Source organism: Takifugu rubripes, chromosome 10 (assembly GCF_901000725.2).
Source record: "Takifugu rubripes chromosome 10, fTakRub1.2, whole genome shotgun sequence".
In the NCBI taxonomy this organism is placed as follows: Eukaryota; Metazoa; Chordata; class Actinopteri; order Tetraodontiformes; family Tetraodontidae; genus Takifugu; species Takifugu rubripes.
Window position 1 is genome coordinate 2,732,109 of NC_042294.1, and position 22,534 is coordinate 2,754,642.

Sequence of the window (22,534 nt, forward strand, 5' to 3'; positions counted from 1 at the left end):
AATAGTCTTTCTAAGTGAAGTTTAGTTTATTTTTCTGCTCTTTGCTACTGATTCTAAAAGAACTTTAAACCCTCCCAGAATGCTTTAATGGTAGTGATATATACGCCATAAAGCTGTTGATTAGGTTTTAAAAGTGAAAGTATTCTCTTCAGACGAAGCAGGAAGAGCGACATTTTTGTGACAGGTGAAAAGCTCTTAGAGTTATTTGAGTTGTTCAACAGTCCAGGTTACAGCTGGATATTTTGGTATCATTTAAGACAAAAAACTTTAAAAATAACTAAGTAAATACATCCACACAGGATCACAGGACTTGGATTATAGAAATAATTGAAGAGGGGAACAAGTGAGGGAAGTTAAAAAGTCCTGACTAGTATGTTTATGTAGCACCAAATAATTTAGTGGCTGAGCTGAAGACAGTCCTTTCACCATGTTGGCCTGTGGAAAACCAGTGTTGTCGGGCCGATGGACCAGCGTCCCCGTCGTTGCCGGACCACCGTTGGCCACCAGTTGGGTTTTTGGGATCAAAGTGGGGGCGTTTCCTGTATCCGGTTCTCCTCACGGATCCATGACTACAACATGTTGCTGCAAGTGCAGAGATGTTTGCTCTGGAAAGAACTTTAGAGCACATTCAGTGCTGCAGGATGAGGGGCTGGAAAAGGTGCCAGTTCTTTTCTCACTGCAGGGAACAGTTAAAAAAAGCAGCTTAAACTCTGAAAACATGAAAATTATACAGAGACATCATTGATTTATTGATTCAGTTGTTATTCAGAATGTATTAGAAATGTTCCTGTTTGATAAAAATGCAGTGAATTGGGATTATTTAACTACAACCTCTACAGATTATTTACCTTCATCACAGTCTCATCACTATTTCTGATGTTTCCTCAGGATGGACGAGGACAGAGCAGAGTCCACAGTGTCCAGCTGTGTGTCCCTGAACAGTGACCGGTCCAAACATGGACTAATAGACTTCAGAAGTTCAGACCAAATGTAAGAAAACTAAAGCATGATGATGTGTTTGTGTGCCAGCATTTAGTCACATTAACAGCAGCAGGTTGTGAGTTTATTATTGGAGATGTTTAACACTTAAACCTCAGACAGTCATATAGTTACATACTTAATGTGAATATTGTTGATTAGAAACAAGAATCATGTTTAAAACTGAAAGATGAATTCAGACATAAATGCTGGAACAATATTGAGTCTTGATCAGGTTTTTTCATCCTATAAATCAAAGGACTAATAGAGATGTGTTTCATAGTGAGAGGGGGGAGCACATCCTATCAAACTGGGACCAGTCAGCTCCACCAGGAGAGTCCTCTTGTTCACAATCTGGAAGCAGATCTGGAGATGCTGAAATGAAGCCCAAACAAAGTAAAATTGTTCAATATAAAATTAACTTGTGATGTCATGAATTTGTAGTTGTGTTGATGATTTATTACAGATGGAAATCACTGGTTTACTTATGTTCAGGAAGTGATCTGCAGGAGGTGATAGAAGGCCATAAGATGAGTCTGAAGAGAAGATGTGAACATGTGACTGAAGGAACTAACGAAGCAGGAAGTGGAACCCTGCTGAACAAGATCTACGCTGAGCTCTACATCACTGAGGGACAAAGTGAGGAGGTGGACACACAACATGAGGTGAGACAGCTTGAGAGACCTCCAAGAAGAACATCCAGGACACTCCAATCAAGTGCCAGGAGATCTTCAAAGTCTTATCTGAGCAACAGAGACACATCAGAGTGGTTCTGACCAACGGTGTCGCCGGCGTTGGAAAAACCTTCTCAGTGCAGAAGTTCAGTCTGGACTGGGCAGAAGGTTTGGAGAACCAAGACATCAGTCTGGTGCTTCCGCTCTCATGCAGGGAGCTGAACTTGATCAGAGATGAGCAGCACAGTCTTCTCTCACTGCTTCATGTTTTCCATCCAACATTACAGAAGATCAGAGCAGAAGATCTGACTGTCTGGAAACTTCTGTTCATCTTTGATGGCCTGGATGAAAGCAGATTTTCACTGGATTTCAACAAGCATCAGGTCATCTCTGATGTCACACAGGTATCGTCAGTTGAGGTGCTCCTGGTGAACCTCATCCAGGGGAACCTGCTTCCCTCAGCTCTCATCTGGATCACCTCCAGACCTGCAGCAGCCTATCAGATTCCTCCCTCGTGTGTTGACAGGATCACAGAAGTACGAGGCTTCACTGACTCCCAGAAGGAGGAGTACTTCAGGAGGAGGTTCAGTGATGAAGATCTGTCCAAGAGAATCATCTCACACATCAAGGCCTCCAGGACCCTCCACATCATGTGTCTGATCCCAGTTTTCTGCTGGATCACTGCTATAGTTCTGGAGGACAGGATGACCAGAAACCAGAAAGGAGAGCTGCCCAAAACCCTGACTGACCTCTACTCACACTTCCTGATGGTTCAGATAAAGAGGAAGAAGCAGAAGTATGGAGGAAAGCAGAGACCAGAGGAACTGACTGAGGCTGACAAAGAACTCCTTCTGAAGTTGGGTCGGCTGGCGTTTGAACATCTGGAGAAAGGAAACATCATGTTCTACTCAGAAGACCTGGAGCAATGTGGACTGGACGTCTCCGAGGTGTCGGTGTACTCAGGAGTTTGTACAGAGATCTTCAAAAGAGAGAGTGTGATCTTCCAGAAATCAGTCTACTGCTTTGTTCATCTGAGCATTCAGGAGTTTCTGGCTGCCGTCTACATGTTCCACCGTTACACCATCAATAAAAGGATTATGGAGTCTTTCTCAAAATATTTGGAACCAAACCCTTTTTCCTGGTTTGTTGGGTTGTTAAATAACGATCCAGTCACATCTCTTGATGACTTCCTCAGGAGAGCACTAATGAAATCTCTTGAAAGTGAAAATGGCCACCTGGACTTGTTTGTTCGCTTCCTTCATGGTCTCTCTCTGGAGTCCAATCAGAGGATCTTGGGTGGACTGTTGGATCAGATGGAGAACCACCCAGAAACCATCCAGAAGGTCCTCAACAACCTGAAGGAGGTGAACAGTGATAAAATCTCCCCAGACAGAAGCATCAACATCTTCCACTGTCTGATGGAGATGAAGGATCAGTCAGTCCATCAGGAGATCCAAGAGTTCCTGAAGTCAGAGAAGAAATCAGACAGGAGACTGTCAGAGATCCACTGTTCAGCTCTGGCCTACCTGCTGCAGATGTCAGAGCAGGTTCTGGATGAGCTGAACCTGGAGCAGTACAACACCTCAGATGAGGGACGACGTCGCCTGATTCCAGCTGTGAGGAACTGCAGGAAGTTCGAGTAAGTAAAGATTTCTGGGGCCGGACATCGGCGTTTAAATCAACCGAGTGGATCATGTCAGGTAGCAATACCCCCTCCAGTGGTCATTCCTTCAATTCTTTATTTCCATTGCAGCGTCCATAAATGAAAAAAACACCAATTCATTCAGAAATGTTCAACACTGGCTGGATATAAGTTCAAAGGTCAATCCAGACAAACCAACATAAGGCAGGAATAATAGGAGCCACAAGTTAACTGACTATCATGAAATTACTGTCATGTAATTAAATAAGTCTTGTTTGTTTGCAAAATATCCAAAGAACCGATAGATAGATAAAAAGATGCACTTTTCTTTGAACCATTTGCTGTAATCATTTTAAATATTGAGTAATTATGAGCTGTTCTAAAATAAGACAAATGTTAAGAATAATTCAGTTGCATTTCAGATCTGATGGTCGTTCAAACTGTTGCTCTACGGTGTTGAATTTAGCTTTTCCAGGAAATGAGCTACATTTGTGTTGAGGTAGATTCTCAGATAAGTTGATTAGAAATCCCAAAGTTTGACTCACTATTTTTGTTTCATACACAACAGACTGTCTGATAGTTTTCTTTCAAAGAGTCATTGGGAAGTTGTGGCCTCAGCAATGACGTCAAACCCTTCTCATCTACGGGAGCTGAGCTTCAGCAAGAACCAAAACCTGACGGATGCCGGAGTAAAGTTACTGTCTCCTGCAATGATGCATCCAAACTGCAGACTGAAGACGCTCAGGTCAGGAGACCTCTGCTGGTCTTTTCTAAATTTCTTTACATTTTCTGCTTTTCTCTTCATTTTCATATTTAGAAATGTGATTTTATTTCCACCATTTATTGGTTTTCCAGGTTGTCACACTGCAGTTTATCAAAGACCAGCTGTGACTCTCTGGCCTCGGCGCTGAGGTCCAATCCCTGCCATCTGAGGGTTCTGGACCTGAGCTACATCAGTCTCGAGGATTCTGGGATGAAGCTGCTCTGTTCTGGACTGGAGAGTCTAAACTGTAAGCTGGAAACTCTCAGGTCAGCTTTCTTTTATCTTCGACATAACAACTAAACAATAAAAGGCTTCAAAATAAACTCCATTGACTTTTGGAGAAGAGAAGTGTAGTATGAATTCAAATGAGCCATTGAAAGTTAATTTTATAGATACTTTTTAACTATGTTGTTGCTGTAATATCCCAGTTAATCAGTGGGGGGCCAGAGCTCTCCTGACTCCAAGGGCCCTGATTAAATAATGAAATAAAATGAAATAATGATTTTGAGCAAGTGTAATATGACTTTTCCTCCAATAAGAGATCATTTCTTGCCATGATTCCTTATCCAGACTGAGTGGCTGCTGGTTATCAGAGATCAGCTGTGACTCTCTGGCCTCGGCACTGAGGTCCAATCCCTCCCATCTGAGGGTTCTGGACCTGAGTTGGAACCAGCTGAAGCATCCAGGAGTGAAGCGGCTCTGTGGTTTTCTCCAGGATCCTCTCTGTGAGCTGGAGACTCTCAGGTATGCAGTAAATTAAATACTGAAATGAAAAAGACTTAAAGCTGATCTGCTTTATGGTGGCAGAAGGAACTGCCGGCTTTTCTAAACCAACACTAAATGATGACTGTATGTGCAAGAACTGTAAAATGGCATCTTTTATCTGTCATTCAGATTAAACCACTGCAGTTTATCAGAGATCAGCTGTAACTCTCTGACCTCGGCGCTGTGGTCCAATCCCTCCCATCTGAGGGTTCTGGACTTGAATTACAACAAGCTGAAGGATCCAGGAGTGAAGCAGCTCTGTGGTTTTCTCCAGGATCCTCTCTGTAAGCTGGAGACTCTCAGGTCAGTCACCCTCCATTCAGTTCTGGAATTAAGATCATGTGAAAGTGCCAAATATAAAATTACATTTTTTTTGGTCAGGTTGTCACACTGTAGTTTATCAGAGATCAGCTTTGACTCTCTGGCCTCGGTGCTGAGGTCCAATCCCTCCCATCTGAGGGTTCTGGAGCTGAGTGGGAACCAGCTGAAGGATCCAGCAGTGAAGCAGCTCTGTGGTTTTCTCCAGGATCCTCTCTGTAAGCTGGAGACTCTCAGGTCAGTCAGAGATGATCCAGTACTTTCCCAGGTGTAACTAGTTAGACAATAAATGTTTATATGTTTGATCTTTGTTATAAACGTAGTGTTACAGTTCTCGGAAAAAAGACCACATAGGACAGATTTGCAGTATTAAATTGGTTGTGGAAATCTGTCCCATGTGAGGATGGTCATCAATGACTAGAAAGGAAGTATCAGTTGTAGATTTGTCTTGTTTTATTTTAGGCTGGCCACAAAACCGCCCAAACATTCAGACCAATCAAAAATGGTTCTTCCTGTCTTTTAAAGATCAGAAGGAAAACTAGACCCAAAAAGAAAGCTGCTGCAGTGTGCCATGCCCCTTCTCTACTGAGAAAAGCCATCCCAAAAAAGAGAAAAGCCCAAGTGTGAAGTGAGCACCCTGTTAAACCTTGGTACCGAAAGCCTGCAGTCATTCTCATCTTAGGTGGCTTCATTCCAGCCAGAAGCCCAAACCTGCCTCCCTCTTAAAGGGGCAGCAGGTCAGTCCAACCACAGAAACCTTCATGAAGATCTGAAGCTTTCAGCATCCACAATTGTTGCACCTCACTTCCATTGAAGTCCAAATCAGAAGTCAACAAGTTGATTCTACACCGATTCTACACAATGCAACCATTTTAAAAATGTTTCCATACATACGTTTTTACACATTTTTATATAAATCTGTTTGTTCATCACCTCCTTCTTTTGTAATGATCATTAAAGAAAATGACCTTATTTGAGTTTTTCTCCTCACAAATATGACTTTCTATGAACGATGCAATAAATGCAGCTTGCAATCTAAGACAATATGGAAGTATGTGTATATAATAGTAGTGGAAGTAGTTCATAAAATAATACATTTTCTCTTCTAATCAAATCTTTCTATGTTATTGAAGAAAAACCTGCTCTTAGTCAACAAAATCAGGAGTGGGTCGCTTTGTCCCAACTCCTGACAAGAGTTGAGTGCTACTGAGAAATGTGGTTTCACAAACTTGGAAGGTATTTTGACCTACACACACTTTACATATGGTGTAGATCTTGTCCAACCGACCTGAAAGAACCCAAAATACGAACATACGGCAGATAAGCCGGTGCAGGACGAGAGGTTTGTTGCTTGTAAGCTGTGTTTTGCTCTGGTACATGTTGATTTTTATTTGTCTTCTCTCAAAATAATTGTTATTTTAGACTAAGTGGCTGCAGTTTATCCAAGACCAGCTGTGATTCTGTGGCCTCAGCTCTGAAGTCCAACCTCTCCCATCTGAGGGTTCTGGACCTGAGCTCCAACACGTTGCAGGATTCAGGAGTGAAGCGGCTCTGTTCTGGACTGGAGAGTCCAAACTGTAAACTGGAGAGGCTCAGGTCAGTCTTCATTTTTCTACCTATATACCAGCTGCTAAGATGGTGAAGTGAGGCTGTTCTCAATACTGCTGTGATGCACCACATTAAAAAAATTCCTTGTAATATCGTGAACTCAGGTCTGACCCAACTAAGAACTAACGTAGGTTTAGTACTGACACAGATAACATGCAGACCTGCACCGTATAACCTCATCCTGCATTTTTCAGATTGATTAAGTGCAGCTTATCAGAGATCAGCTGTGACTCTCTGGCCTCGGCGCTGAGGTCCAATCCCTCCCATCTCAGAGAACTGGACCTGAGTGAGAACCAGCTGCAGGATCCAGGAGTGAAGCTGCTCTGTGGTTTTCTCCACTTTCCAAACTGCCGACTGGAAACTCTGAGGTAAACACCATTCTCAAAAATGTCCATTATTCCATCCGAGAGTCCTCACACGTTCTGAGTGTGTGTGTTGTGCCCAGTTCCTTCAGGAGGGAGGGCCACACTGTGACCACTTATTCATGATAAATTGATTTAAGGACAATGAAAAAGCCGACAGATGGTAACCAAAATTAGACAAAACTAGGTGAGGGTGCCTGGTAGACACCAGCCAACGAGGAGGTAGATGGTGAGGGGGACAGGAAGTCATCTAAGACAGGTTGTGCCTTTAAAGATGAGCCAGGTGAGATGGATCTCCATGATGAGATGGGAGGGAAAGAGGTGGGAGAACCTGGGAAGAGTGAGGGCCAGAACAATATATATTCTCCTTTGGAACAGTGCAAACCTGAGAGGTTGGAATTGTGGTAATTACATATTACTATCATTTTTTAAGATGTAACTAAATTAAATATTTACAGATCATGCCTTTGATTAACCTTTCAAATTAATGCTGGTTTCACTTATAACCTTATAAAAGTTTCCCTTCTTTATTTAGATTAAGGGACTGCAGCTTATCACAGATCAGCTGTGACTCTCTGGCCTCGGCGCTGAGGTCCAATCCCTCCCATCTCAGAGAACTGGACCTCAGGTTCAACAACCAGCTGCAGGATTCAGGAGTGAAGTTGCTGTCTGCTCTCGTAGAGAATCCAGACTATGGGTTGGAGACATTGAGACAGTAGCTGGTTGAAGCCAGTCAACTCCTGCTCATCTGCTGCATCACTCACTGACCACTGGTGAAGAGCATCTGTGGAAACATCTGCCGTCTACTCCGTCCATAGATGAAAAATTCGGTTTTTAAAAAGCGGTGGTGGACTTTCAGGAGATCAGTCGATGGTCGACAAAGCAGAAGCAGCTTCGCCTTGAAGTTAAATTAGTTCCTGGTATCACACAATGCATCTTTATAAAGTTCTAAATGGCTCCTCGACCACTCTTATAAGCATGAAAACTCTTAATTGTCTCTTTAAATTTATGTATTATACTTTACTATTTTACATCATGCCTTCAGAATCTTTCGGGTTTGTGTCACTTTAGTAAAATCAAAGCATTTTTCTTTATGTGCCAGCAATGAACACAATCTAAGAAGTCTTTGACACTAAACATATGGAGCTCCTATAGAACAAACTAAAGATTTGCTGTTATTAAGATAAAGAAATGCAACATTTCCCCAAGAGAAACGATGGCGATGGAAAAAGCCCTGGCTGTGTGTGTGCATCACAGCAGGCGTGGGTTCTCCTCTCTGGAGTCATGCGGGGCTCCTTTGAAGGGCAGATGAGGAGGTTGGTTACAGATTCCCCTCAGAAAGATGATTACGGTGCCAAAGGTCATCACCGGGGTAACCAGGAAGAGGCAGAGTCGGTCTACTGTATGAGCGATGCCGCTCCAGTTATCCTTCTCCTGTAAGGACGAGACATTTACGCCACTTTTGATCTTTTTTAAATCAGACTTTGGGTTGAGGACTCTGTTTGAACCATCTGACCTCATTGTAGTTGTTCTTGTTGCGCATGTGTTTAATGATGTAGTGGCTCCATCCACAGCCGGCTTGATCTCTGCGTACAGCTGATGGCTCGCTCCTCCCTCTTCTTGTGGTTTCACAGCTCCACACAGACACCAAAGCTCAGAACTCAAATGAAGCTACTTATGCTTCTATATCTCATGTGTTTAAATGTTTCTGGAAACGTACTGTCAGCGTGTGTGACTCGGGTCACCAGTCCCTGTCTCCCAGACTGTTTCTCAAACATCAGCTCACTGCGGGACTTCACACTGTAGTACTCCTCAGCCGAGGCAATGTAGCCCACTGAGCTGGGTCGCCCCGGTAACGCTCCATCCCAGTACGGCTCTGCCTCAGCAGGGCGGGACATGCGCAAGATGCGGGGTAATCGCTGGAGGAAGAGCTGGCAGAAAAAGAAAACAGGATTTGGAACACTGATACTGATGTGTGTATGTCTGTGTGTTATAGTGGGTAAATCACATGTTCATATATCCTCTTTCATATGTTATTAAGTCATAGGTTCATATATCCTCTTTCATATGTTATTAAGTCACATGTTCATATATCCTCTTTCATATGTTATTAAGTCACATTTTCATATACCCTCTTTCATATGTTATTAAGTCACATGTTCATATATCCTCTTTCATATGTTATTAAGTCATAGGTTCATATATCCTCTTTCATATGTTATTAAGTCACATGTTCATATATCCTCTTTCATATGTTATTAAGTCACATGTTCATATACCCTCTTTCATATGTTATTAAGTCACATGTTCATGTATCCTCTTTCATGTTATTAAGTCACATGTTCATATATCCTCTTTCATATGTTATTAAGTCATAGGTTCATATATCCTCTTTCATATGTTATTAAGTCACATGTTCATATATCCTCTTTCATATGTTATTAAGTCATATGTTCATATATCCTCTTTCATATGTTATTTGTTGTGGTTCGGTCGTGACTGAGGATCGAAACATTTTACATGTATTTTTGAGCATAACTTAAATTACATTTGTGTAATGCTAATAGTTTAATATCATACACTGTAAATATTTGCATGAGGAAGTTTATGTAATAATTTTGGGTACAAATAAAGTTGATGAGTCCTAATATTTTCTGTTAAGTTTAAATGCATTTGTTATTTGACTCTTTTTTTATTTGCATATTTGAATGAAATTTTAACGCAAAGTTGTCTGCTCCTTTGTTTACTTCCGGTTGCTGTCGCTAATTTCCGGTCTCGTGAGCTAACTCTCGCTAGCTTGTCACTGACGGTGGTTGTCAGCGCAGCATCAGCGAGTCTCCAGCCCGGACGCGGCTCCTTCGTGCGTCCACAGAGGCTCCGTCTGTCTCCTACTGACTTGTATCTCTACATTTTGTCGTCGCTGCTGGTTGTCAAACGTTTGCTGGAACTTGTGGCGCTCGGCTGCCGGCGACGGCAACTATATCTGTTTTAAAGAAGCGGAGGAGACCGCGGAGGAGGTTCCGAGGATGAACCCTCAGTGCGCCCGCTGTGGGAAGATCGTCTACCCGACAGAAAGTGAGCTGCCTGGACAAGGTGAGCTGGATGACCCGGAGAAGCGTCCTTTTAGTCCGTTTTTGCGAGGATGACAGAAACGGGAACCTTTGGGCAGGTCCTGTGAAGTTGGACACGTCGGTGATAAGTGGAAGGAAAACGACCCTTAAATGTTGGGGTCCAGGGTTGTGTCTGGTTTGTCCTGCAGGGGGCGTGAGGAGCTCAATTGGCGGCAGCTGGTGCTGAGGCAGGCGCACCTGTGGGCAATTAACACCTGGAGGAGGGAGCGCCTGGCGATCAGGGCCAGAGTGTTGCGGCTTTGTTGCTCTGTCTTCCCGGCAGGTTTAAGGTCTTCACGCCGTCTGCTGGACCTGAGAAGTGCAGAACCTGAGCACCCTGCAGTCCAGGAGGACTGCTTCTGTCTTCTTTGAGTGTTCCCCTGTCACCAAAGGACAAACACTTTCCATTTAGCACGGACAAAAAAAACCCAAATCCTGTTTAGCAATAAAGCTGTGGGGAGAGTTTGAGGAGTGTTTTTGAAGAACACGCTGCCATATTGGGTCCAAGCTGCTGGGGTTTTTGTTGTTTCCAGGTGAATCGGTAGGCAGCGGCGTTACCGCCTGTCTCTGCCCCCCCCCCCTCTCTCCCCGTGGTCGTGGTCACGCCGGGCATCTTTACTGGTCCCGTTTTAAACAGGTTCTGTTGGGAACAGGTGTTCTCCAGAACTGTATTTCAGGCTGCTGTGCTGAAGGGCTGTTTTCAGTAGCAATAGAGCCAGAGTGTGCCTGCTTCATATGAACCCCCCCAGGCCGTGCTTTCCTCCTGGCTGAGCCATAATCAGCTCTGGATGGACTGGTTCACGCTTGGACTGAGTCAAGATTTGATAGCTTGACTGATTCTTCCAGTTTTTGATCAAACCCCCATCTGCTGATTCCAGGAGATCTTTAAAGGATCTCAGAGCTTCAGATTTATGAAGCCTGCTCAGCCCCCGGCAGCGCTGATGAAACCATTTCATTCAAACGTGTGTATAAACACTTAATACACTTTTTAGTACTTTGGGTTCATATACTTTTTAGTATTTCGCAGATTCGTGTCTGTATATAAACCAGATCCTCCTGTAATAAAGAACTAAAGGCTGACTGTTGTCACGTGACCTGTCTCCGTCTGTGTCCGATGATGGAACCTGCCGGGAACATCTGGTCCACAGAAAAAGCAAAACAGCTCACAGAACTGGTCCAGTTCAGACCCAAAAATGACAATAAATAATGAAAATGTGTGACACAGTAGAAAAATGGACGAACTTCCTATTGGTCAATTATAGTTTCAGTCAAATTCATCCAAAATATTTAAACCCACAAACTACACACAGAACCGCAAAGTTTAGAGCTTAAAGGGAGCGACAGGTGAAGATTTAAAGCTCAACGCAGCTGAAGAAGTTCCAAAAAGGAGAAATATCATGTGGTGCTTTGCCGCCACCCGGTGGTCACGCGTGGAACTGCAGACAATAGTTAAACGCGCTCCGACACATTCTGACCTCTGCTGCTCCTCCTGGACTCCAGGGCTGCATTAATATGCTGCTTTTACAAGTCTTTTAAAATCTGTAAAGCTTCATAAATCTTATTTATTTAACTAGGTTTATTTAACTAATTCAGTTGCATAGTCAGTTTTAATTTAAATGCAAAAACATATTTAAGGCATTAAAATAGCAAAACTTTTAATCTTGAACCCTCCCAGAATGCTTTTATAGTAGTGGAATATTAATCAACAGCTATAAAGTTGTTCATTAACAGAGGAAAAAGGAAAGATAAAAGTATTCCGTTCAGACTGAGCAGGAAGAGTGAAGACCGCTGTAAAATCCAACAGCTGCCCTGACATGCAAACATTAGTTAACTTTACTAGGTTATCAAAAATATGCATATGTTACTGGTATTTATTAAGCAGTGCCTCTTCTCCGCAGACAAAAGAGGAAAGTTGTTAAAACACTGTCGCCTAAAACATGGAGGTTTTACTCGGCAACAACCAACACCATGCCTTCATATGGATTGCTTGTGCGTTTTCAAATCTTTTAATGCACTCAAAGTTCATTTATCTGTTTGGCATTCTCAATCAGACATTGGACAAGCAAGTAAACCCACAGTTGCGTTTCATTGCCAGTTATGTGAATTCATAGAGCCCTGCACTGAAGATGAGTTTTTCAAACATTTACGCACTCATTTAAAACTTAAACAAAGAGTTCTATGTCCATACGAAGGCTGCACATTTCAGAGCAGTGTATATGCAACATTTAATGCACATAAAAGTCGAGTGCTACATCACAGTTTAAAACTGCAATAATGTCAAACATTGAAGGTCCAGATCAGCTGACTGAAGTAGAGGAAGAAAACCCTTTACAGGATGACATTGAGGGTGAGTTTGAGTCTGAAGATGACATACAGGACTTGGAAATCCAACTGGAACGTAACCTGGCTGCACTTTTTTTGAAAATGCAAGCAATCTTGCACATATCTGAAAGTGCTGCACAAGAAGTAATTCAGCAGCTCAACCAGATTCATTTACTTTCACAGCCATTACTACAAAGTGCAGTCAAGAGGATGATCAGTCAACATTGTGGTGATGTGGATGATTCCATAGTGAGTGAGATTTTAGGTGTAGTTTCACAAAGTCATGTCCTGCTGGAGTACACCAATAAAGGAGGATCCCTATCAACAGCTGCCAGGAGAGCATCTTATATACTGCGAGAATTTCCAGTTGTAATGCCAGTTGAGTTTCTTCTTGAGAGAGATAGTCAGTCCATTGTATATGTCCCCATACTGAAAATGCTACAGGCTTTGTTAAGCAATAAGGATATTTAGGACAAGGTGCTGTGTGGAGAGATGTATTCATCAGAAGGATACCACTCATTCAGAGATGGCTCTCATTTCAAAGAAAATGTTCTTTTGAATGTGGAACAATTTAGGATTGCTCTTGGGCTGTATATTGATGATTTTGAAGTGGCTAATCCACTGGGAACTTCCAAGAAAAAACATAAACTATGTGCCGTATATTGGGTACTTGCTAATCTTGACTCCAAATATCGATCAGCTCTTCACTCCATTCAACTAGCACTGTTATGTAAGGTCAACACTGTGACAGAACATGGCTATGCAGAGGTTCTTCGTCCACTCCTTCAAGATCTTGCAACTCTTGAGGAACATGGTGTTTATATAGAACAGCTAGCCCAAAGTGTCAGAGGCACTGTATTGTATGTAGCAGCAGACAACTTGGGGGCTCACTCTCTGGCAGGATTCCAGGAGAGTTTTGGAGCAGATCAGTTTTGTCGGTTTTGTCTGTGTAAGCGAGATGACACAGGATTAGGAGGTCCAATCAGGTCTACACCAGCTAAGGACAAGAGAGGACCATGATTTACATGTGCAAGAGGTTATACATGACCCTACTACGGCCAGACATCATGGTGTTAAAAGAGCGTGTCCATTAAATGAAAACCTGACACACTTCCATGTGGTGGATGGTTTCCCACCTGACATTCTCCACGATTTTTTGAAGGGTATAATACCAGCAGAACTGTCACTGTGTCTAAAGGATTTGATTACCAAGAAGTATGTTTCTTTAGACTCCTTGAATAAGGCTATTAGGCAGTTTGCTTATCCATTTTCTGATAAAACTGACCAACCACAGATCATTCCAAAGACCTTCATCTCCAAGGGAACTACTGGCGGAAATGGCCATGAAAATTGGTCCCTTCTGAGGCTGCTTCCATTGATGATAGGCCACGATATCCCCGAGGGGGACCAATCTCAGAACACAGAGGGTTGCTGCGGGAAACCTTTCCCAACTACAAACTTTGTCCAGAGCATCATTTCATTGAGCACTGCCCTCAAATGATAAAAATCTTTGGCCCGCTAGTAGATGTGTGGACGATGCGTTTTGAGGGGAAGCATAATTTTTTTTAAAAAGTGGTGCACGACACTCGCAATTTCAAGAATGTGGCACAAACCTTGGCTGTAAGACACCAGAAGATGATGGCCTTTCATTTAGACTCCTCAACATTCTTCGAGCCTCCTTTGGAAATTGATAAAGTGAAGTCAGTTATGGTCGCATCTTTCCCTGACAATGTTCAGAGTTTGTTACATCAGCGAAATGCCAAGCAAAGTACAGTGCGAGTTGCATCTTCGGCTAATGTTCATGGTGTTAAATACAGCACAGATATGATCATTTCAGTTGGTAGTTGCTCTGGTCTCCCTGAGTTCAGGAAAATAACACAAATTGTTGTCATCAACACAGAAATCCTGTTTGTGTGCAGGCTTTTGACTGCGTGCTACGTTGAACATTTACGTTCCTATGAGTTGTGCCCCCGTGGGGCAGGTTCTCTCACTCTCACCCAGTTATCTGAGCTGAATGACATTTTCGCCTTATCCTCCTATCGAGTGAAAGGCAACGTATATGTGACACTTAAGTGTTACATATCATGCTGAATGACAGCATGTAGACTATGGACTTAAATTATGTTCACTTTTTCTAGGACCATGGAACGCTACAAACTGAGAGTCATCAGAACAGAACAGGACATACAGAAAGTGTCACTAGATGAAAAACCAGAAACGGTGGTGACTGCCACCACCAGCAGCACATCTGATGCCTCCTGTGCCTCCGATGACACAGAGATTCTGTCCTCACCAAGCTCAACTTCATCAATGAGACAAGAGCCACGGCCAGAGTTTTTTGATATTCCAAATTTCTCTGTTGATGTGGAATTTAGACTGAGATAAGCCAATCTTGCATATCTACGAGACAAAACGCACTGGAATCCACCAAAAGACGCGAAGCATGGCATTCTGGAAAAGCTTGCTGAAACAATTTACAAGTTTGATACCTACCCAAGTGTTGAGCGGCTCCAATCTGGGGCACTTGCACTCATCAGTAAACATCCCTGTTTGAGGGAGCCAGGTTCACCAGATGGGTGTTCTGGCTGGAAGCATAGTTTGAAATTCAAAATGGGGAACTATGGTGGTAAACTAAAAAGAGCAGGATGTACAGAGGTTGCGATAAATGCTGTGAAAGGAGGAAGACCACAAATGGCTTCGAAAGGCCTCAAAAGACCCAAAAGGTATGAGGTTAATTACCTACCGGACATTCCTGAGGGGCAGAGTGAGGATAGCCTGGAGGCTGAGAGAAAACTCCTGGTTGAAGAAATGAAAAAACGGAACCCCAGTGGAGCGGTCATCGCCTCAGAGATGGACCAGACCTTCCCATTGCGGAGAAGAGAGATTGTAGAGGCCGGACCTCCAGTGAAAACTTTGAAGGAGCGGTGGCCAGCTCTTTTTACGGAGAGACAAGTAAGTACTGACATTATAATATCCTCAGAATTCTGACTTTTTCCCAGAACATATTTTTTTTACGCCTGTATTATTGGTTGTTTTTTTTTTGTTCAGTGGCTCTAAAACTCTTCCCATCTTCTGTAGTTCTGTCATTCTGCCTCGTGACTAAATACAAAATGGCAGTCTGCTAATTACTGTTGTAATAAAATGAAACTAACGATTGTGAATGTATTTTCCCACACTGGCCCAAGCCTATTTACTCACCATGCTTTTTTGCTGTGTGTTGCAGGTGTATGCAGAGTTCAACAGGGAAGTCACCAAGAACCTACAGGGGGACTTATTTGAGGCCCTGGACCGCCACACACCACGCTTGGTCGAGATCTTCAGGGCAAAGAAGGGAAGTGTGGGGCAGACCCTGGCAGGGTTGGTGCAGCAAGTTCATGCCGGGGTAAGTCTATGAAAGGCTTTGTCTCTTTATTTCTCATGGTAAGGTGACTTCAAATAGTGATTGCTGTTTTGCTGCTTTATTTATTTTTTTCAAAAATTGTTTTGTGCTGTAGTGTTTGAATGCTGCATTATCTTGAGCTTAATTTGTTCATCATCCACTTCTAGAATCCAGATGTGACGGCAATGCGCACCATGGTACTCCGAGGCCTCCCTGTTCTACTTGGTGATGATCCCAGTGACTTCTACAACACCTGCTTTGTAAGTTATATTATGAGCCTCCTAAAGGAGCACACACAGTTATGAGGGGGAGAGAAGAGAAAGAGGGGGAGAGGAAAAGACAAGGAGAGGGGCAGAGCAGAGTAGTAGGAGATGGGGAGATGAGAAGGAGATGAGAAGAGGAGATGAAAGAGAGGAGAAGGAGAGGAGAGGAGAAAGAGAGGGCGAGAGGGCTGCCTGAACCAGCCCTGGCTAAAAGCTCTGTCATAGAGGAAGGTTTTACGCCTCGACTTAAATGTAGAGCGTGTGTCTGCCTCTCTGACCCATGGAGAGAGCTGATTCCACAGTCACTAATCGTCCTAGTATTCCTTTACTGCACGAGGCTGGAAGGCAGTGTCGGCAGGACAGTTGAAATGGTGACAATTTTGAATTGACAATTTACAACATTTCCCTGTTGTAATGTAATGTTTTTGTTTGGTTCCATCACAGGATTGTGACACTGATGAGACCTGGGCACAAGTATCTGTCGGGGTGCTGACTGTTGTCCCTGAAGATGAGCAACTGGTTCCAAATCAGCTCCACCTTCAGCCAATATCTACTGCCATCATTGTTGAGGGAGCTATTGTAATGGATGATGTCCAGAACCTACCTGAGGCACTTTGCCTTTTGTTTGGATTGTCATACGCTTTACATTTAGACTACCCAAACGCCATGAAAAACACTTTTGGCTTCATTCAAAGAGTGATGCTTGGCCTGGGAGAGAGCGAGCTCCCGCCAAAATTGCAAAGTCTTGAAAATCTCTTGTTGAGTTAGAATGCAAATGCACGAGTGGATTCAGTTTAAGACAGTCCACTAAAATTGTCAGCCCACGGGTTCATCAGCAAGTTAGAGGCTGTAGATGTACATACATTCATCGACAGGTGAGATCCATTGCCAGTCATTACCCTCTCAGGTTTTTGGACTCATTTAATGAAGCCACTTTGCACTTGATGGCTTTTTTTTTTTTTTTTAATACTTTTTATTAAGGAGAAGAATAATTTTTCTAAATTACTTTAAAAAAAATACTTTTTAGTGATTTTTGAGTAACATTATTCAGGAATATAGAAGTGCACTTGTCAGCATGTTGGTTCTTGTGGTCTATAAATTCTTAGTTATTACAGTTTTAAAGCTGTGTTTACTGTATTATTGATGGTACAGTACTAAAGCTGTGTTTGTGGATGTCATTAAAGGCAATCATTAAAAAATAAAAAAACAATTGATATATTTGAACTTTCAACTGTGTTATTACCTTGATTTATCATGTAATTGTAATTCAGATTATTTTAGAAGAGATTGGAGCCTCTTTTTCATTCCTGTATAGATATTTTTGAAGTCTTAGATTGCTGAAGTCGAGTTTGCATGGTTTTAGCAAGTAAGTCAGATTGCTGTTCAAGTAAATATATAACTTAGAAATGCTAAGTCAGTCCAACTTAGATAAGTGTGTTATATGGACTGAAGTGAGTAAATTTAACATGCAATCATTTAGTAGATTAAAATTGTAACTCTAAGTAGTCTTTACTAAGTCAAGAGTATTCTAAACTAAGTTATCAAGTACACTCTACTTGATTGTTTTAGTTGCTTAGACTCATTTCTAAGTGTACTCAACGAAGTTGAGTTAGTACACCTTAAAATAACTAGTTCTCTTTACTTGTTTTTTTAAGTGCAATTGGTTTGCATGCTTTTTTAAAGTAATGATAACTAATTGGATTTTACAGTGAGGGAAGGTTTTGAAGAATCTCAGATATTGATGAAGAATTCTGGAAATCATGATGGAGAGATATTTTTCTCATGGCTCAAATTCCACAGCTATTAAGTGATTAAATGGATTTAATGGTGATATTCTGGAGTCGACAATTTCAGGTGAAGTTACACTGGGGAACACTCTCACTCACTCATTTTCTACCGCTTGTTCCTCCTCTGAGGGTCGCGGGGGGGCTGGAGCCTATCCCAGCACAATGGGCGGAGGCAGGGTACACCCTGGACTGGACGCCAGTCAATCGCAGGGCTAACACATATAGACAGACAACCATTCACTCTCACACTCACGGGCAATTTAGAATTTCCAATTAGCCTAATCCCCAATCATGCATGTCTTTGGACTGTGGGAGGAAGCCGGAGTACCCGGAGAGAACCCACGCAGGCACAGGGAGAACATGCAAACTCCACACAGAAAGTCCCCAGGCTCAGTCCCAACCGGGGATCGAACCCGGGGCCTTCTTGCTGTGAGGCAACAGTGCTAACCACCACACCACCCCACTGGGGAACAATTTGAAAATATCCTTTTGAGGTTTTTTATTTTAAATTATTCTGATTAAAAATAAAATTGGCACGCTGATTCCAAAATTACAGTCATTTTCCGCCCAGCCCGTCAAGTTTTGAAAGCTTCTCCTCCAGATCAGCAGATTTCCCCTAATGAGCTGTAGTCAGACTGGCCAGCTGATGACAACTGGATCAGCTCCGTTGGTGCCGTCACCATTAAGAGGTGTGTGCAGCCCCCAAAAGGTCAGAACTGTCAATATCCTATAGGGACACTTTGAACCAGAGGGGATCCTATAGATCAAAAAGTTGACCCAGTTTGATTCCGCACCCAAAAACGAACATCTGTCAGACGAACTCCAGTTGTTTCCCAGTATTTCAGTTAAAACGTGGACCAAATTGTTCTGAAGAGAGGCGCTTGTGCTGAATATGACGCAATCAAAACACAAACACGTGACGTGTCGAGGAAGAAGAAGCGAAAGTGAAAGTTCTCAACTTCGGGCTCCATCTTGAGTGACCGAGCCCTGATGGAAAACCTCTAATATTCAGGTAGCATTTGGTTCTTTCACTGCTGTCGTCTCGAATCAGTGTTCCGCTGCGAGATGCGGCTTAATAAGCTGCGTGTTCGCAATGAGCGTGCGCGTATTTCGGACGCACATTGCGGCTGGTCGACGGGAATGTTGTGACGGATGATCAAACTTTGTACCGTGTTTCCTCTAACTGCGTTTTCCGCTAACCCTGAGCCAACATTTTAGAGGTTGAGGAAGCCCATTTTAATACTCGCAATAAGTCGACAATATTATTTGCAGTTAGTGGAAAAATCCACGGAAAGAGGGACACAAACGCGGAAGTTTTAGCCTCAGAAGACAGAAGATGATGCTGCATTTGACCGACTTTGATGATGTGATGACGTATTTCTGTTTAGTTTTGAATGCATTCTCATCTTATTTGTTGAATTTAATGTTGAGAACTGACATCTTGAAAGAATTTAGGTTTTCTTGTAAACCATAACCAGATAAAAAATTATTTCATTTGTATTTGTGTGCGTCCGTCTAATGCCACCGCACCTTTTGAAACACCCAGGAGAAACATTTTTTCCACAACTATGTTATATTTAACATGGTGTAAACTTTTAAGATGTCCCAAAACGTTTTTCCAATATATATGTGGCCTGTATGATGTACAGCAGAGGTGTCAAACTCAAATGCCCAGTGGGCCAAAATTTAAAACTAGGACAAAGTCACGGGCTAGCATTGATATTTATTGAAAAAACTCTTCCTCCAGCTATAACAGGGAACTTTATGATATTGACCCAAACTAGTTTTGCTCAACAACTGAACATGGAACAAGCAAAGATTAACACAATACAATATATAATTTATTATTGCACACATGCAAAATTGAAATTCAAATAAAAAAACACATCACGGGCATTCATTGTTTCTCTTTTAAATTTCAACAGCAATATTTTGCTATTGTAAGTGAATGTAATGTAAATGTAAGGCCTTTTCATCTCTTCTACTTTCTGGCACCTTTGAGTCATTTCCAGGTGTTTGTGCTTGTCTTGGTGTTGCGTTTTATAGTGTCATCTGTTGTTGTTCTCCTTGTAATGAACATTGGCTCCACATACAGGACAGTCAGGTCCGTCTTTTACACATCTAAACAGATATTCTGCCTCCTACATGTTCAGAAAGGTCCTATTTTCTGCCTCTCTTTTAATCATTTTTCAGAGGGATAGTGCCAGAATTAGCATTAGCATATACTGTATGGTCTTTCTACTTTCTCTTTCTTGGTGGTTGGCAAGCCACAAATTGGTGCATTACCACCACCAGCTGATGTGGAGTGTGGATTTTCACACCAAAACACCAGCAGAGCATTCTGGTATTTGTAGTATTAGCACATGCGCTTTAAGTGATAATACCGGCGGGCCAGCTCTAATAGTCAATTGGTATGGCTTACGGGCCAAATATAATTACATTACGGGCCAAATTTGGCCCACAGGCCAGAGTTTAACACCTATGATGTACAGGGTTACATCATATAATAGATTTTTATGTGAATGAGCCGACAATACGCAATTGGACAGACCTCTGCTTGTCTTCATACTGAAAATCATGTTCTTTAATCTTATTTTCTGTGTCAGCAGACTGTTCCTGCTTAACCATTTAGACTCACATTTAAAAATGAGCGAATGTGTGATGGAAGAGGAAGAGCGCACAAAGTCCGTAGTGTCCATCTGTGTGTCCATGAAGAGTGACCAGTCCAAAGGCTACCCTGAAAACTTCGGTATTGGACCTCAAGGCTCACCTTTAAAGTAAGGTTTTCTGAACCACATAACTCTGCCTTAGAACATTTCACAACCACACAAAACATCATTTTGTAGGTATTAGCCTCTACTATCGTGAAAAATGAAATTCATCAGGTCCTTAAAATGAAACGGTGCACCAACATGTCAGGTGTTCGCTCCCATTAACTCCCATGTTAATTTTAGTGTGGTAAATCTTTTAAAACTGAAAATTGCTTCTGTTTTTAACTGGTCATTTCTCCTACATGGGTTAACATCATCTCACAAAAACTCAGAGGCATATATTTTAAAGTTTCCCAACAATATCCATCATTGCAGAGTGCTCCAGCTCTCCATTTAGATACGGATGGGTAAGACATGGCAGGTCTGTGCAGCTTGTTCTGCCACACTGTTCCACCACATGTCATGAAAATTCATTAAAAAGTCTATTTTTAAGGCTCCTGGTTCTAATAAACCCATAGACAACAATATCAGTCATTTCTAAATGGTTGAAATAAGCTTGAATACGTGTGACCTCTGTGCTATTTAATGATCAGTTTCAGAGACCAGACTACTGTATTTGGAGCATAAATGTAGAACTTTTGTTCTATTCTATGAGTTTATATTCCTGATTTGGCACTTTTATTTTTAACATAAATTCACAATGAAGAAAAGCCACTAAACACTTAGATCAATTACACTTTTCTCCAACTAAACGAGCTTGTTAGAACGTAAATAACTTTATATTTTTTGCTCAGAGTTCATTCAATCTTCAACTGTCAAAGCAAACTGAAAGTAGAAGTGAACGCAGCCTTTCTTAGGTGTTGCTAACGCCCAGTAGACATGTATAACCACTATTCCCATTTTTGACAGGTGTCAGAAACAGTCTGCTTCCATTGGAGATTCCTCCTGTCCCAAGGGTGAAAAGAAACGGAGAACTGAACTGCAGACCGCCGACCTGAACAACAGCGTCTCGCGTAAGCTCGTACATTTGTATTTATAAGATACTTTTGGGTCGGAATAAAGGAACAACTTGTGTATTTACAATGTGCAAGAGAAGATCCAGAGAGCACTTGTTTGGTTCCACTGGAACCAAACCCTCTGAAGACCTTCCTAAATGCTTAGACAGTATTTAGCAACATTTAGTCATTTAGTTCTGGAAAGTGTTAAAGAGCTGAAGGCAGGTGACCTTTACAGGACAATGGGTCTGCTGAGTATGATGTGTTTGGAGAAGGTTTGATGTGTTTTTCTAAATATCATCCAGCTTTTACCAGCTGTTTAGTCCAAGCAAACTCTTGGAAGACATGGAAATGGTTGTTATGTACTAAATTACATTGAAACCCAATGAAATAAAAGAATAGGTCTACATAAGAAGACATAACATTTCAAACTGACAGTAAGATGGGTCATTACCCGACTGTTGCTTCTATCATTCAAACATGACAGAATATTTTCCAGTTGAGGACATCTGTGTTCCTGCTGTAGATGACAATTGTAAAATGATTTAAAAGATGGTTTGTTTTAGAGGGTGGTGAACTGCAGGAGGTGATAGAAGGTCATAAGATCAGTCTGAAGAGAAGATGTGAACATGTGACTGAAGGAACTAATGAAGCAGGAAGTGGAACCCTGCTGAACAAGATCTACACTGAGCTCTACATCACTGAGGGACAAAGTGAGGAGGTGGACACACAACATGAGGTGAGACAGCTTGAGAGAACCTCCAAGAAGAACATCCAGGACACTCCAATCAAGTGCCAGGACATCTTCAAAGTCTTATCTGAGCAACAGAGACACATCAGAGTGGTTCTGACCAACG

General features: G+C 42.2%; 1 long non-coding RNA gene and 1 pseudogene across 1 annotated transcript; one reads left to right on the forward strand and one right to left on the reverse strand.

The window, feature by feature from the left end:
• Positions 1 to 8,361: 8,361 nt before the first annotated feature.
• On the reverse strand, positions 8,362 to 14,563 carry LOC115251334 (acetylcholine receptor subunit delta-like; annotated as a pseudogene).
• Positions 14,564 to 18,923: 4,360 nt separating this feature from the next.
• Positions 18,924 to 21,653, forward strand: LOC115251247 (uncharacterized). Its single transcript, XR_003889813.1, has 3 exons — positions 18,924 to 18,983; positions 20,581 to 20,748; positions 21,592 to 21,653. It is a non-coding gene; the product is annotated as an uncharacterized lncRNA (long non-coding RNA).
• Positions 21,654 to 22,534: the final 881 nt, after the last annotated feature.